The sequence below is a fragment of the Hyla sarda genome, unplaced genomic scaffold (genome assembly GCF_029499605.1).
Source record: "Hyla sarda isolate aHylSar1 unplaced genomic scaffold, aHylSar1.hap1 scaffold_471, whole genome shotgun sequence".
Taxonomy (NCBI): domain Eukaryota; kingdom Metazoa; phylum Chordata; class Amphibia; order Anura; family Hylidae; genus Hyla; species Hyla sarda.
The window spans coordinates 72-16,326 of NW_026610483.1; the positions used below are offsets into that span (position 1 = coordinate 72).

At 46.0% G+C, this 16,255-nt stretch overlaps 7 non-coding genes across 7 annotated transcripts; all 7 read right to left on the reverse strand.

Moving 5' to 3' along the window:
• Window positions 1–1,978: 1,978 nt before the first annotated feature.
• LOC130336205 (U2 spliceosomal RNA) lies at window positions 1,979–2,168 on the reverse strand. The gene has a single exon (XR_008877675.1). It is a non-coding gene; the product is annotated as a U2 spliceosomal RNA (small nuclear RNA).
• Window positions 2,169–4,244: 2,076 nt separating this feature from the next.
• LOC130336226 (U2 spliceosomal RNA) lies at window positions 4,245–4,435 on the reverse strand. The gene has a single exon (XR_008877687.1). It is a non-coding gene; the product is annotated as a U2 spliceosomal RNA (small nuclear RNA).
• A 2,090-nt stretch (window positions 4,436–6,525) lies between these two features.
• Window positions 6,526–6,716, reverse strand: LOC130336238 (U2 spliceosomal RNA). Its single transcript, XR_008877698.1, has one exon. It is a non-coding gene; the product is annotated as a U2 spliceosomal RNA (small nuclear RNA).
• Window positions 6,717–8,797: 2,081 nt separating this feature from the next.
• On the reverse strand, window positions 8,798–8,988 carry LOC130336250 (U2 spliceosomal RNA). Its single transcript, XR_008877709.1, has one exon. It is a non-coding gene; the product is annotated as a U2 spliceosomal RNA (small nuclear RNA).
• Window positions 8,989–11,089: 2,101 nt separating this feature from the next.
• LOC130336263 (U2 spliceosomal RNA) lies at window positions 11,090–11,280 on the reverse strand. The gene has a single exon (XR_008877720.1). It is a non-coding gene; the product is annotated as a U2 spliceosomal RNA (small nuclear RNA).
• A 2,089-nt stretch (window positions 11,281–13,369) lies between these two features.
• LOC130336167 (U2 spliceosomal RNA) lies at window positions 13,370–13,560 on the reverse strand. The gene has a single exon (XR_008877641.1). It is a non-coding gene; the product is annotated as a U2 spliceosomal RNA (small nuclear RNA).
• Window positions 13,561–15,643: 2,083 nt separating this feature from the next.
• Window positions 15,644–15,834, reverse strand: LOC130336179 (U2 spliceosomal RNA). Its single transcript, XR_008877652.1, has one exon. It is a non-coding gene; the product is annotated as a U2 spliceosomal RNA (small nuclear RNA).
• Window positions 15,835–16,255: the final 421 nt, after the last annotated feature.

Consider the following 16,255-nt stretch of genomic DNA (forward strand, 5'->3'; position numbering starts at 1 on the left):
TCAACCACCAGTACACACAGCAGAACCTAAACCCATACCATTATTGCTAAGCAGCAAGACAGGGGCCCATTGCACTCCCACGGGGCCTTTTTAAATGCAATCCATAACCCGGATTTGCCAGGAACCCTTCTTACTCCTCCTACTTGCATGTGACACTGGGCTTAGGATCTGCATAGGAAACACACACACAAGCACACACCTACCTTTGTTGCCTGCAGATGCCTCCTTGGCTGTCCCCAAAACGGTATCAAACCAACACCCACGGGAAGCTGTAAGCATAGAGGACATGCCTGCACCCCATTGGACTTACCTGTGTGGGTTAAATCCGGGTTATTTGACAACCTATGGCGGTGATGGTTCTGCTCAGGCAGAGCAGTGCTGATGCTCCTCATAAAGCTGTCGCTGCTGTGAAGGTTCTAGGTGACATCACAATCCTATGGTTACATACACAACAAAGCTGGGTTGTTGTTGTTTACACTCTGCAAGGCCTGTGGAAGTGAGTGACATCATAGCACTGTAGTTCTGAGGGTTCTAGATGGATGCAACAATCTCCTGTTGCTTCTATGAAGGCCATAATAGACGACATCACCAAACAGCTCATAGTCACATACACAGCAAAGGAGAGATGTTGTTTACACCTAGTGATGTCAGTGGTATTGAGTGACATCACAGCACAGTGCTAAGGCTCCTGGCCTGGACACAGCAGCGGCTGCAATATCTCAACGGAGAATACGTTTATATATATGTGTGTGTGTGCGCGTATATATATATATATATATATATATATATATATATATATATATTTCTCCGCCGAAATCACTTTTAAACCCATTTCCACCTTTTTTTCCCTCTCTTCCTCTTACTTTTTTTTTCACGTTTTTTTACGTTTTTCTCCTTTTCGCCTCTTTTCTGGGCGTATTCTTCTTCTTTTTCTTCTTTTTTTCGTCTAATGCATACCCCATCAGTGCAGCAATGCTTATTCAATACCGCCAGCAGATGGAGACACTGGGGGATAATTTTCTAAGGATTTATACTGATTTTTCCTGTCTGAATTTGTCGCACAGAAAGTTGCAGGCCAAATATGTGTGACATTTCTGCGACTTTAGCTTCTAGAGCATTTTTACAACATTATACATAGGTGCTGAATACATAAAAAGCGACTGTTCAGCGACAGACAAGTCGCATCGGCTGAAAGTAGGCCAGAATGTCAGTCCATGTTGGAGCAGGTTTAGATACAGTCTAAAGCATAGATCTCAAAGTCTGTGCACAGAATTTAGCAAGGGCCTCGCACCTTCTGATGCATCAGGTAGGTGCACTATAGCATAGCCTAACCCTCTGTACTTTGGTCTATATTGATGCGGGACATAGACAGCCAGCTGATGACCAATCCATTAGTGCAATGGATGGCTGGAAGCATTTGTCTTTGCCTTTGCAATACCACAGAAGCAATGCATGGTCAATGTACAGCAATGACACACCTGTGTGAACAGCCAGGAGACCCCCCCATGTTATGTTACATAGTTACATAGTTAGTACGGTCGAAAAAAGACATATGTCCATCAAGTTCAACCAGGGAATTAAGGGGTAGGGGTGTGGCGCGATATTGGGGAAGGGATGAGATTTTATATTTCTTCATAAGCATTAATCTTATTTTGTCAATTAGGAACATTCAGCACCACACCCGCTATCAAGGCAGCTGCCTATCATGTCATGCCCTACCTGCACAGGTGTGCTGGCTACTCAAATGATCCAATTAAGGAGGCCATTTAGTCAGCAGCAGCAGAAGTCCTGTGCCTGGACGCTCCAACAGCGGCCAGACACAAGCAGAAGCAGCAGAAGCAGCAGCAGCACCACCTTTTGTTTTTTGGCTGCAGCAGCAGCAGCAGCAGCAGCAGCAAGGCCCACAGGGCTGGCTAGCTGGCTAGCCAGCAAGCAGGTAGCAATGAAAGTAGGAATCTTTCTTTTTAACCCTGTAAGGGGGTGGTGCACTGTACCGAAGATACTGCCATATCGGGTCAATGCATAGGGCGACGGAAGCAAGCTTCGAAATCGGCCCCCGTTCTCAAAAATCCATTTAATATATGGTCCCCAGATAGGGGACGTATCAGATATTAAACTGATAAGAACAGATACTACACTTGATCTTAGCCAAAAGGCCGAGAAGCGATAACCGTGAAAGGGGCGGGCCCAACAAGGTCCCCTTCATGGGCACTATCACTGCTTGCTGTCAGGGAGGCTGCCAGACAATTTTCCATGCACACTCTGGGCTGGGGGGCAGTCAACCACCAGTACACACAGCAGAACCTAAACCCATACCATTATTGCTAAGCAGCAAGACAGGGGCCCATTGCACTCCCACGGGGCCTTTTTAAATGCAATCCATAACCCGGATTTGCCAGGAACCCTTCTTACTCCTCCTACTTGCATGTGACACTGGGCTTAGGATCTGCATAGGAAACACACACACAAGCACACACCTACCTTTGTTGCCTGCAGATGCCTCCTTGGCTGTCCCCAAACGGTATCAAACCAACACCCACGGAAGCTGTAAGCATAGAGGACATGCCTGCACCCCATTGGACTTACCTGTGTGGGTTAAATCCGGGTTATTTGACAACCTATGGCGGTGATGGTTCTGCTCAGGCAGAGCAGTGCTGATGCTCCTCATAAAGCTGTCGCTGCTGTGAAGGTTCTAGGTGACATCACAATCCCTATGGTTACATACACAACAAAGCTGGGTTGTTGTTGTTTACACTCTGCAAGGCCTGTGGAAGTGAGTGACATCATAGCACTGTAGTTCTGAGGGGTTCTAGATGGATGCAACAATCTCCTGTTGCTTCTATGAAGGCCATAATAGACGACATCACCAAACAGCTCCATAGTCACATACACAGCAAAGGAGAGATGTTGTTTACACCTAGTGATGTCAGTGGTATTGAGTGACATCACAGCACAGTGCTAAGGCTCCTGGGCCTGGACACAGCAGCGGCTGCAATATCTCAACGGAGAATACGTTTATATATATGTGTGTGTGTGCGCGTATATATATATATATATATATATATATATATATATATATTTCTCCGCCGAAATCACTTTTAAACCCATTTCCACCTTTTTTTCCCTTCTCTTCCTCTTACTTTTTTTCACGTTTTTTACGTTTTTCTCCTTTTCGCCTCTTTTCTGGGCGTATTATTCTTCTTTTTCTTCTTTTTTTCGTCTAATGCATACCCCATCAGTGCAGCAATGCTTATTCAATACCGCCAGCAGATGGAGACACTGGGGATAATTTTCTAAGGATTTATACTGATTTTTCCCTGTCTGAATTTGTCGCACAGAAAGTTGCAGGCCAAATATGTGTGACATTTCTGCGACTTTAGCTTCTAGAGCATTTTTACAACATTATACATAGGTGCTGAATACATAAAAAGCGACTGTTCAGCGACAGACAAGTCGCATCGGCTGAAAGTAGGCCAGAATGTCAGTCCATGTTGGAGCAGGTTTAGATACAGTCTAAAGCATAGATCTCAAAGTCTGTGCACAGAATTTAGCAAGGGCCTCGCACCTTCTGATGCATCAGGTAGGTGCACTATAGCATAGCCTAACCCTCTGTACTTTGGTCTATATTGATGCGGGACATAGACAGCCAGCTGATGACCAATCCATTAGTGCAATGGATGGCTGGAAGCATTTGTCTTTGCCTTTGCAATACCACAGAAGCAATGCATGGTCAATGTACAGCAATGACACACCTGTGTGAACAGCCAGGAGACCCCCCCATGTTATGTTACATAGTTACATAGTTAGTACGGTCGAAAAAAGACATATGTCCATCAAGTTCAACCAGGGAATTAAGGGGTAGGGGTGTGGCGCGATATTGGGGAAGGGATGAGATTTTATATTTCTTCATAAGCATTAATCTTATTTTGTCAATTAGGAACATTCAGCACCCACCCGCTATCAAGGCAGCTGCCTATCATGTCATGCCCTACCTGCACAGGTGTGCTGGCTACTCAAATGATCCAATTAAGGAGGCCATTTAGTCAGCAGCAGCAGAAGTCCTGTGCCTGGACGCTCCAACAGCGGCCAGACACAAGCAGAAGCAGCAGAAGCAGCAGCAGCACCACCTTTTGTTTTTTGGCTGCAGCAGCAGCAGCAGCAGCAAGGCCACAGGGCTGGCTAGCTGGCTAGCCAGCAAGCAGGTAGCAATGAAAGTAGGAATCTTTCTTTTTAACCCTGTAAGGGGGTGGTGCACTGTACCCGAAGATACTGCCATATCGGGTCAATGCATAGGGCGACGGAAGCAAGCTTCGAAATCGGCCCCCGTTCTCAAAAATCCATTTAATATATGGTCCCCAGATAGGGGACGTATCAGATATTAAACTGATAAGAACAGATACTACACTTGATCTTAGCCAAAAGGCCGAGAAGCGATAACCGTGAAAGGGGCGGGCCCAACAAGGTCCCCTTCATGGGCACTATCACTGCTTGCTGTCAGGGAGGCTGCCAGACAATTTTCCATGCACACTCTGGGCTGGGGGGCAGTCAACCACCAGTACACACAGCAGAACCTAAACCCATACCATTATTGCTAAGCAGCAAGACAGGGGCCCATTGCACTCCCACGGGGCCTTTTTAAATGCAATCCATAACCCGGATTTGCCAGGAACCCTTCTTACTCCTCCTACTTGCATGTGACACTGGGCTTAGGATCTGCATAGGAAACACACACAACAAGCACACACCTACCTTTGTTGCCTGCAGATGCCTCCTTGGCTGTCCCCAAACGGTATCAAACCAACACCCACGGGAAGCTGTAAGCATAGAGGACATGCCTGCACCCCATTGGACTTACCTGTGTGGGTTAAATCCGGGTTATTTGACAACCTATGGCGGTGATGGTTCTGCTCAGGCAGAGCAGTGCTGATGCTCCTCATAAAGCTGTCGCTGCTGTGAAGGTTCTAGGTGACATCACAATCCCTATGGTTACATACACAACAAAGCTGGGTTGTTGTTGTTTACACTCTGCAAGGCCTGTGGAAGTGAGTGACATCATAGCACTGTAGTTCTGAGGGTTCTAGATGGATGCAACATCTCCTGTTGCTTCTATGAAGGCCATAATAGACGACATCACCAAACAGCTCCATAGTCACATACACAGCAAAAGGAGAGATGTTGTTTACACCTAGTGATGTCAGTGGTATTGAGTGACATCACAGCACAGTGCTAGGCTCCTGGGCCTGGACACAGCAGCGGCTGCAATATCTCAACGGAGAATACGTTTATATATATGTGTGTGTGTGCGCGTATATATATATATATATATATATATATATATATATATATATATATTTCTCCGCCGAAATCACTTTTAAACCCATTTCCACCTTTTTTTCCCTTCTCTTCCTCTTTACTTTTTTTTCACGTTTTTTTACGTTTTTCTCCTTTTCGCCTCTTTTCTGGGCGTATTATTCTTCTTTTTCTTCTTTTTTTTCGTCTAATGCATACCCCATCAGTGCAGCAATGCTTATTCAATACCGCCAGCAGATGGAGACACTGGGGGATAATTTTCTAAGGATTTATACTGATTTTTCCTGTCTGAATTTGTCGCACAGAAAGTTGCAGGCCAAATATGTGTGACATTTCTGCGACTTTAGCTTCTAGAGCATTTTTACAACATTATACATAGGTGCTGAATACATAAAAAGCGACTGTTCAGCGACAGACAAGTCGCATCGGCTGAAAGTAGGCCAGAATGTCAGTCCATGTTGGAGCAGGTTTAGATACAGTCTAAAGCATAGATCTCAAAGTCTGTGCACAGAATTTAGCAAAGGGCCTCGCACCTTCTGATGCATCAGGTAGGTGCACTATAGCATAGCCTAACCCTCTGTACATTTGGTCTATATTGATGCGGGACATAGACAGCCAGCTGATGACCAATCCATTAGTGCAATGGATGCTGAAGCATTTGTCTTTGCCTTTGCAATACCACAGAAGCAATGCATGGTCAATGTACAGCAATGACACACCTGTGTGAACAGCCAGGAGACCCCCCATGTTATGTTACATAGTTACATAGTTAGTACGGTCGAAAAAAGACATATGTCCATCAAGTTCAACCAGGGAATTAAGGGGTAGGGGTGTGGCGCGATATTGGGGAAGGGATGAGATTTTATATTTCTTCATAAGCATTAATCTTATTTTGTCAATTAGGAACATTCAGCACCCACCCGCTATCAGGCAGCTGCCTATCATGTCATGCCCTACCTGCACAGGTGTGCTGGCTACTCAAATGATCCAATTAAGGAGGCCATTTAGTCAGCAGCAGCAGAAGTCCTGTGCCTGGACGCTCCAACAGCGGCCAGACACAAGCAGAAGCAGCAGAAGCAGCAGCAGCACCACCTTTTGTTTTTGGCTGCAGCAGCAGCAGCAGCAGCAGCAGCAAGGCCCACAGGGCTGGCTAGCTGGCTAGCCAGCAAGCAGGTAGCAATGAAAGTAGGAATCTTTCTTTTTAACCCTGTAAGGGGGTGGTGCACTGTACCCGAAGATACTGCCATATCGGGTCAATGCATAGGGCGACGGAAGCAAGCTTCGAAATCGGCCCCCGTTCTCAAAAATCCATTTAATATATGGTCCCCAGATAGGGGACGTATCAGATATTAAACTGATAAGAACAGATACTACACTTGATCTTAGCCAAAAGGCCGAGAAGCGATAACCGTGAAAGGGGCGGCCCAACAAGGTCCCCTTCATGGGCACTATCACTGCTTGCTGTCAGGGAGGCTGCCAGACAATTTTCCATGCACACTCTGGGCTGGGGGGCAGTCAACCACCAGTACACACAGCAGAACCTAAACCATACCATTATTGCTAAGCAGCAAGACAGGGGCCCATTGCACTCCCACGGGCCTTTTTAAATGCAATCCATAACCGGATTTGCCAGGAACCCTTCTTACTCCTCCTACTTGCATGTGACACTGGCTTAGGATCTGCATAGGAAACACACACACAAGCACACACCTACCTTTGTTGCCTGCAGATGCCTCCTTGGCTGTCCCCAAACGGTATCAAACCAACACCCACGGGAAGCTGTAAGCATAGAGGACATGCCAGCACCCCATTGGACTTACCTGTGTGGGTTAAATCCGGGTTATTTGACAACCTATGGCGGTGATGGTTCTGCTCAGGCAGAGCAGTGCTGATGCTCCTCATAAAGCTGTCGCTGCTGTGAAGGTTCTAGGTGACATCACAATCCCTATGGTTACATACACAACAAAGGCTGGTTGTTGTTGTTTACACTCTGCAAGGCCTGTGGAAGTGAGTGACATCATAGCACTGTAGTTCTGAGGGTTCTAGATGGATGCAACAATCTCCTGTTGCTTCTATGAAGGTCATAATAGACGACATCACCAAACAGCTCCATAGTCACATACACAGCAAAGGAGAGATGTTGTTTACACCTAGTGATGTCAGTGGTATTGAGTGACATCACAGCACAGTGCTAAGGCTCCTGGGCCTGGACACAGCAGCGGCTGCAATATCTCAACGGAGAATACGTTTATATATATGTGTGTGTGTGCGCGTATATATATATATATATATATATATATATATATATATATATATATTTCTCCGCCGAAATCACTTTTAAACCCATTTCCACCTTTTTTTCCCTTCTCTTCCTCTTACTTTTTTTCACGTTTTTTTACGTTTTTCTCCTTTTCGCCTCTTTTCTGGGCGTATTATTCTTCTTTTTCTCTTTTTTTTCGTCTAATGCATACCCCATCAGTGCAGCAATGCTTATTCAATACCGCCAGCAGATGGAGACACTGGGGGATAATTTTCTAAGGATTTATACTGATTTTTCCTGTCTGAATTTGTCGCACAGAAAGTTGCAGGCCAAATATGTGTGACATTTCTGCGACTTTAGCTTCTAGAGCATTTTTACAACATTATACATAGGTGCTGAATACATAAAAAAGCGACTGTTCAGCGACAGACAAGTCGCATCGGCTGAAAGTAGGCCAGAATGTCAGTCCATGTTGGAGCAGGTTTAGATACAGTCTAAAGCATAGATCTCAAAGTCTGTGCACAGAATTTAGCAAGGGCCTCGCACCTTCTGATGCATCAGGTAGGTGCACTATAGCATAGCCTAACCCTCTGTACTTTGGTCTATATTGATGCGGGACATAGACAGCCAGCTGATGACCAATCCATTAGTGCAATGGATGGCTGGAAGCATTTGTCTTTGCCTTTGCAATACCACAGAAGCAATGCATGGTCAATGTACAGCAATGACACACCTGTGTGAACAGCCAGGAGACCCCCCATGTTATGTTACATAGTTACATAGTTAGTATGGTCGAAAAAAGACATATGTCCATCAAGTTCAACCAGGAATTAAGGGGTAGGGGTGTGGCGCGATATTGGGGAAGGGATGAGATTTTATATTTCTTCATAAGCATTAATCTTATTTTGTCAATTAGGAACATTCAGCACCCACCCGCTATCAAGGCAGCTGCCTATCATGTCATGCCCTACCTGCACAGGTGTGCTGGCTACTCAAATGATCCAATTAAGGAGGCCATTTAGTCAGCAGCAGCAGAAGTCCTGTGCCTGGACGCTCCAACAGCGGCCAGACACAAGCAGAAGCAGCAGAAGCAGCAGCAGCACCACCTTTTGTTTTTTGGCTGCAGCAGCAGCAGCAGCAGCAGCAAGGCCCACAGGGCTGGCTAGCTGGCTAGCCAGCAAGCAGGTAGCAATGAAAGTAGGAATCTTTCTTTTTAACCCTGTAAGGGGGTGGTGCACTGTACCCGAAGATACTGCCATATCGGGTCAATGCATAGGGCGACGGAAGCAAGCTTCGAAATCGGCCCCCGTTCTCAAAAATCCATTTAATATATGGTCCCCAGATAGGGGACGTATCAGATATTAAACTGATAAGAACAGATACTACACTTGATCTTAGCCAAAAGGCCGAGAAGCGATAACCGTGAAAGGGGCGGGCCCAACAAGGTCCCCTTCATGGGCACTATCACTGCTTGCTGTCAGGGAGGCTGCCAGACAATTTTCCATGCACACTCTGGGCTGGGGGGCAGTCAACCACCAGTACACACAGCAGAACCTAAACCCATACCATTATTGCTAAGCAGCAAGACAGGGGCCCATTGCACTCCCACGGGGCCTTTTTAAATGCAATCCATAACCCGGATTTGCCAGGAACCCTTCTTACTCCTCCTACTTGCATGTGACACTGGGCTTAGGATCTGCATAGGAAACACACACACAAGCACACACCTACCTTTGTTGCCTGCAGATGCCTCCTTGGCTGTCCCCAAACGGTATCAAACCAACACCCACGGGAAGCTGTAAGCATAGAGGACATGCCTGCACCCCATTGGACTTACCTGTGTGGGTTAAATCCGGGTTATTTGACAACCTATGGCGGTGATGGTTCTGCTCAGGCAGAGCAGTGCTGATGCTCCTCATAAAGCTGTCGCTGCTGTGAAGGTTCTAGGTGACATCACAATCCCTATGGTTACATACACAACAAAGCTGGGTTGTTGTTGTTTACACTCTGCAAGGCCTGTGGAAGTGAGTGACATCATAGCACTGTAGTTCTGAGGGTTCTAGATGGATGCAACAATCTCCTGTTGCTTCTATGAAGGCCATAATAGACGACATCACCAAACAGCTCCATAGTCACATACACAGCAAAGGAGAGATGTTGTTTACACCTAGTGATGTCAGTGGTATTGAGTGACATCACAGCACAGTGCTAAGGCTCCTGGGCCTGGACACAGCAGCGGCTGCAATATCTCAACGGAGAATACGTTTATATATATGTGTGTGTGTGCGCGTATATATATATATATATATATATATATATATATATATATATATATATATATATATATATATATTTCTCCGCCGAAATCACTTTTAAACCCATTTCCACCTTTTTTTCCCTTCTCTTACTTTTTTTTCACGTTTTTTTACGTTTTTCTCCTTTTCGCCTCTTTTCTGGGCGTATTATTCTTCTTTTTCTTCTTTTTTTTCGTCTAATGCATACCCCATCAGTGCAGCAATGCTTATTCAATACCGCCAGCAGATGGAGACACTGGGGGATAATTTTCTAAGGATTTATACTGATTTTTCCTGTCTGAATTTGTCGCACAGAAAGTTGCAGGCCAAATATGTGTGACATTTCTGCGACTTTAGCTTCTAGAGCATTTTTACAACATTATACATAGGTGCTGAATACATAAAAAGCGACTGTTCAGCGACAGACAAGTCGCATCGGCTGAAAGTAGGCCAGAATGTCAGTCCATGTTGGAGCAGGTTTAGATACAGTCTAAAGCATAGATCTCAAAGTCTGTGCACAGAATTTAGCAAGGGCCTCGCACCTTCTGATGCATCAGGTAGGTGCACTATAGCATAGCCTAACCCTCTGTACTTTGGTCTATATTGATGCGGGACATAGACAGCCAGCTGATGACCAATCCATTAGTGCAATGGATGGCTGGAAGCATTTGTCTTTGCCTTTGCAATACCACAGAAGCAATGCATGGTCAATGTACAGCAATGACACACCTGTGTGAACAGCCAGGAGACCCCCCCATGTTATGTTACATAGTTACATAGTTAGTACGGTCGAAAAAAGACATATGTCCATCAAGTTCAACCAGGGAATTAAGGGGTAGGGGTGTGGCGCGATATTGGGGAAGGGATGAGATTTTATATTTCTTCATAAGCATTAATCTTATTTTGTCAATTAGGAACATTCAGCACCCACCCGCTATCAAGGCAGCTGCCTATCATGTCATGCCCTACCTGCACAGGTGTGCTGGCTACTCAAATGATCCAATTAAGGAGGCCATTTAGTCAGCAGCAGCAGAAGTCCTGTGCCTGGACGCTCCAACAGCGGCCAGACACAAGCAGAAGCAGCAGAAGCAGCAGCAGCACCACCTTTTGTTTTTTGGCTGCAGCAGCAGCAGCAGCAGCAGCAAGGCCCACAGGGCTGGCTAGCTGGCTAGCCAGCAAGCAGGTAGCAATGAAAGTAGGAATCTTTCTTTTTAACCCTGTAAGGGGGTGGTGCACTGTACCCGAAGATACTGCCATATCGGGTCAATGCATAGGGCGACGGAAGCAAGCTTCGAAATCGGCCCCCGTTCTCAAAAATCCATTTAATATATGGTCCCCAGATAGGGGACGTATCAGATATTAAACTGATAAGAACAGATACTACACTTGATCTTAGCCAAAAGGCCGAGAAGCGATAACCGTGAAAGGGGCGGGCCCAACAAGGTCCCCTTCATGGGCACTATCACTGCTTGCTGTCAGGGAGGCTGCCAGACAATTTTCCATGCACACTCTGGGCTGGGGGGCAGTCAACCACCAGTACACACAGCAGAACCTAAACCCATACCATTATTGCTAAGCAGCAAGACAGGGGCCCATTGCACTCCCACGGGGCCTTTTTAAATGCAATCCATAACCCGGATTTGCCAGGAACCCTTCTTACTCCTCCTACTTGCATGTGACACTGGGCTTAGGATCTGCATAGGAAACACACACACAAGCACACACCTACCTTTGTTGCCTGCAGATGCCTCCTTGGCTGTCCCCAAACGGTATCAAACCAACACCCACGGGAAGCTGTAAGCATAGAGGACATGCCTGCACCCCATTGGACTTACCTGTGTGGGTTAAATCCGGGTTATTTGACAACCTATGGCGGTGATGGTTCTGCTCAGGCAGAGCAGTGCTGATGCTCCTCATAAAGCTGTCGCTGCTGTGAAGGTTCTAGGTGACATCACAATCCCTATGGTTACATACACAACAAAGCTGGGTTGTTGTTGTTTACACTCTGCAAGGCCTGTGGAAGTGAGTGACATCATAGCACTGTAGTTCTGAGGGTTCTAGATGGATGCAACAATCTCCTGTTGCTTCTATGAAGGCCATAATAGACGACATCACCAAACAGCTCCATAGTCACATACACAGCAAAGGAGAGATGTTGTTTACACCTAGTGATGTCAGTGGTATTGAGTGACATCACAGCACAGTGCTAAGGCTCCTGGGCCTGGACACAGCAGCGGCTGCAATATCTCAACGGAGAATACGTTTATATATATGTGTGTGTGTGCGCGTATATATATATATATATATATATATATATATATATATATATATATTTCTCCGCCGAAATCACTTTTAAACCCATTTCCACCTTTTTTTCCCTTCTCTTCCTCTTACTTTTTTTTCACGTTTTTTTACGTTTTTCTCCTTTTCGCCTCTTTTCTGGGCGTATTATTCTTCTTTTTCTTCTTTTTTTTCGTCTAATGCATACCCCATCAGTGCAGCAATGCTTATTCAATACCGCCAGCAGATGGAGACACTGGGGGATAATTTTCTAAGGATTTATACTGATTTTTCCTGTCTGAATTTGTCGCACAGAAAGTTGCAGGCCAAATATGTGTGACATTTCTGCGACTTTAGCTTCTAGAGCATTTTTACAACATTATACATAGGTGCTGAATACATAAAAAGCGACTGTTCAGCGACAGACAAGTCGCATCGGCTGAAAGTAGGCCAGAATGTCAGTCCATGTTGGAGCAGGTTTAGATACAGTCTAAAGCATAGATCTCAAAGTCTGTGCACAGAATTTAGCAAGGGCCTCGCACCTTCTGATGCATCAGGTAGGTGCACTATAGCATAGCCTAACCCTCTGTACTTTGGTCTATATTGATGCGGGACATAGACAGCCAGCTGATGACCAATCCATTAGTGCAATGGATGGCTGGAAGCATTTGTCTTTGCCTTTGCAATACCACAGAAGCAATGCATGGTCAATGTACAGCAATGACACACCTGTGTGAACAGCCAGGAGACCCCCCCATGTTATGTTACATAGTTACATAGTTAGTACGGTCGAAAAAAGACATATGTCCATCAAGTTCAACCAGGGAATTAAGGGGTAGGGGTGTGGCGCGATATTGGGGAAGGGATGAGATTTTATATTTCTTCATAAGCATTAATCTTATTTTGTCAATTAGGAACATTCAGCACCCACCCGCTATCAAGGCAGCTGCCTATCATGTCATGCCCTACCTGCACAGGTGTGCTGGCTACTCAAATGATCCAATTAAGGAGGCCATTTAGTCAGCAGCAGCAGAAGTCCTGTGCCTGGACGCTCCAACAGCGGCCAGACACAAGCAGAAGCAGCAGAAGCAGCAGCAGCACCACCTTTTGTTTTTTGGCTGCAGCAGCAGCAGCAGCAGCAGCAAGGCCCACAGGGCTGGCTAGCTGGCTAGCCAGCAAGCAGGTAGCAATGAAAGTAGGAATCTTTCTTTTTAACCCTGTAAGGGGGTGGTGCACTGTACCCGAAGATACTGCCATATCGGGTCAATGCATAGGGCGACGGAAGCAAGCTTCGAAATCGGCCCCCGTTCTCAAAAATCCATTTAATATATGGTCCCCAGATAGGGGACGTATCAGATATTAAACTGATAAGAACAGATACTACACTTGATCTTAGCCAAAAGGCCGAGAAGCGATAACCGTGAAAGGGGCGGGCCCAACAAGGTCCCCTTCATGGGCACTATCACTGCTTGCTGTCAGGGAGGCTGCCAGACAATTTTCCATGCACACTCTGGGCTGGGGGGCAGTCAACCACCAGTACACACAGCAGAACCTAAACCCATACCATTATTGCTAAGCAGCAAGACAGGGGCCCATTGCACTCCCACGGGGCCTTTTTAAATGCAATCCATAACCCGGATTTGCCAGGAACCCTTCTTACTCCTCCTACTTGCATGTGACACTGGGCTTAGGATCTGCATAGGAAACACACACACAAGCACACACCTACCTTTGTTGCCTGCAGATGCCTCCTTGGCTGTCCCCAAACGGTATCAAACCAACACCCACGGGAAGCTGTAAGCATAGAGGACATGCCTGCACCCCATTGGACTTACCTGTGTGGGTTAAATCCGGGTTATTTGACAACCTATGGCGGTGATGGTTCTGCTCAGGCAGAGCAGTGCTGATGCTCCTCATAAAGCTGTCGCTGCTGTGAAGGTTCTAGGTGACATCACAATCCCTATGGTTACATACACAACAAAGCTGGGTTGTTGTTGTTTACACTCTGCAAGGCCTGTGGAAGTGAGTGACATCATAGCACTGTAGTTCTGAGGGTTCTAGATGGATGCAACAATCTCCTGTTGCTTCTATGAAGGCCATAATAGACGACATCACCAAACAGCTCCATAGTCACATACACAGCAAAGGAGAGATGTTGTTTACACCTAGTGATGTCAGTGGTATTGAGTGACATCACAGCACAGTGCTAAGGCTCCTGGGCCTGGACACAGCAGCGGCTGCAATATCTCAACGGAGAATACGTTTATATATATGTGTGTGTGTGCGCGTATATATATATATATATATATATATATATATATATATATATATATTTCTCCGCCGAAATCACTTTTAAACCCATTTCCACCTTTTTTTCCCTTCTCTTCCTCTTACTTTTTTTTCACGTTTTTTTACGTTTTTCTCCTTTTCGCCTCTTTTCTGGGCGTATTATTCTTCTTTTTCTTCTTTTTTTTCGTCTAATGCATACCCCATCAGTGCAGCAATGCTTATTCAATACCGCCAGCAGATGGAGACACTGGGGGATAATTTTCTAAGGATTTATACTGATTTTTCCTGTCTGAATTTGTCGCACAGAAAGTTGCAGGCCAAATATGTGTGACATTTCTGCGACTTTAGCTTCTAGAGCATTTTTACAACATTATACATAGGTGCTGAATACATAAAAAGCGACTGTTCAGCGACAGACAAGTCGCATCGGCTGAAAGTAGGCCAGAATGTCAGTCCATGTTGGAGCAGGTTTAGATACAGTCTAAAGCATAGATCTCAAAGTCTGTGCACAGAATTTAGCAAGGGCCTCGCACCTTCTGATGCATCAGGTAGGTGCACTATAGCATAGCCTAACCCTCTGTACTTTGGTCTATATTGATGCGGGACATAGACAGCCAGCTGATGACCAATCCATTAGTGCAATGGATGGCTGGAAGCATTTGTCTTTGCCTTTGCAATACCACAGAAGCAATGCATGGTCAATGTACAGCAATGACACACCTGTGTGAACAGCCAGGAGACCCCCCCATGTTATGTTACATAGTTACATAGTTAGTACGGTCGAAAAAAGACATATGTCCATCAAGTTCAACCAGGGAATTAAGGGGTAGGGGTGTGGCGCGATATTGGGGAAGGGATGAGATTTTATATTTCTTCATAAGCATTAATCTTATTTTGTCAATTAGGAACATTCAGCACCCACCCGCTATCAAGGCAGCTGCCTATCATGTCATGCCCTACCTGCACAGGTGTGCTGGCTACTCAAATGATCCAATTAAGGAGGCCATTTAGTCAGCAGCAGCAGAAGTCCTGTGCCTGGACGCTCCAACAGCGGCCAGACACAAGCAGAAGCAGCAGAAGCAGCAGCAGCACCACCTTTTGTTTTTTGGCTGCAGCAGCAGCAGCAGCAAGGCCCACAGGGCTGGCTAGCTGGCTAGCCAGCAAGCAGGTAGCAACGAAAGTAGGAATCTTTCTTTTTAACCCTGTAAGGGGGTGGTGCACTGTACCCGAAGATACTGCCATATCGGGTCAATGCATAGGGCGACGGAAGCAAGCTTCGAAATCGGCCCCCGTTCTCAAAAATCCATTTAATATATGGTCCCCAGATAGGGGACGTATCAGATATTAAACTGATAAGAACAGATACTACACTTGATCTTAGCCAAAAGGCCGAGAAGCGATAACCGTGAAAGGGGCGGGCCCAACAAGGTCCCCTTCATGGGCACTATCACTGCTTGCTGTCAGGGAGGCTGCCAGACAATTTTCCATGCACACTCTGGGCTGGGGGGCAGTCAACCACCAGTACACACAGCAGAACCTAAACCCATACCATTATTGCTAAGCAGCAAGACAGGGACCCATTGCACTCCCACGGGGCCTTTTTAAATGCAATCCATAACCCGGATTTGCCAGGAACCCTTCTTACTCCTCCTACTTGCATGTGACACTGGGCTTAGGATCTGCATAGGAAACACACACACAAGCACACACCTACCTTTGTTGCCTGCAGATGCCTCCTTGGCTGTCCCCAAACGGTATCAAACCAACACCCACGGGAAGCTGTAAGCATAGAGGACATGCCTGCACCCCATTGGACTTACCT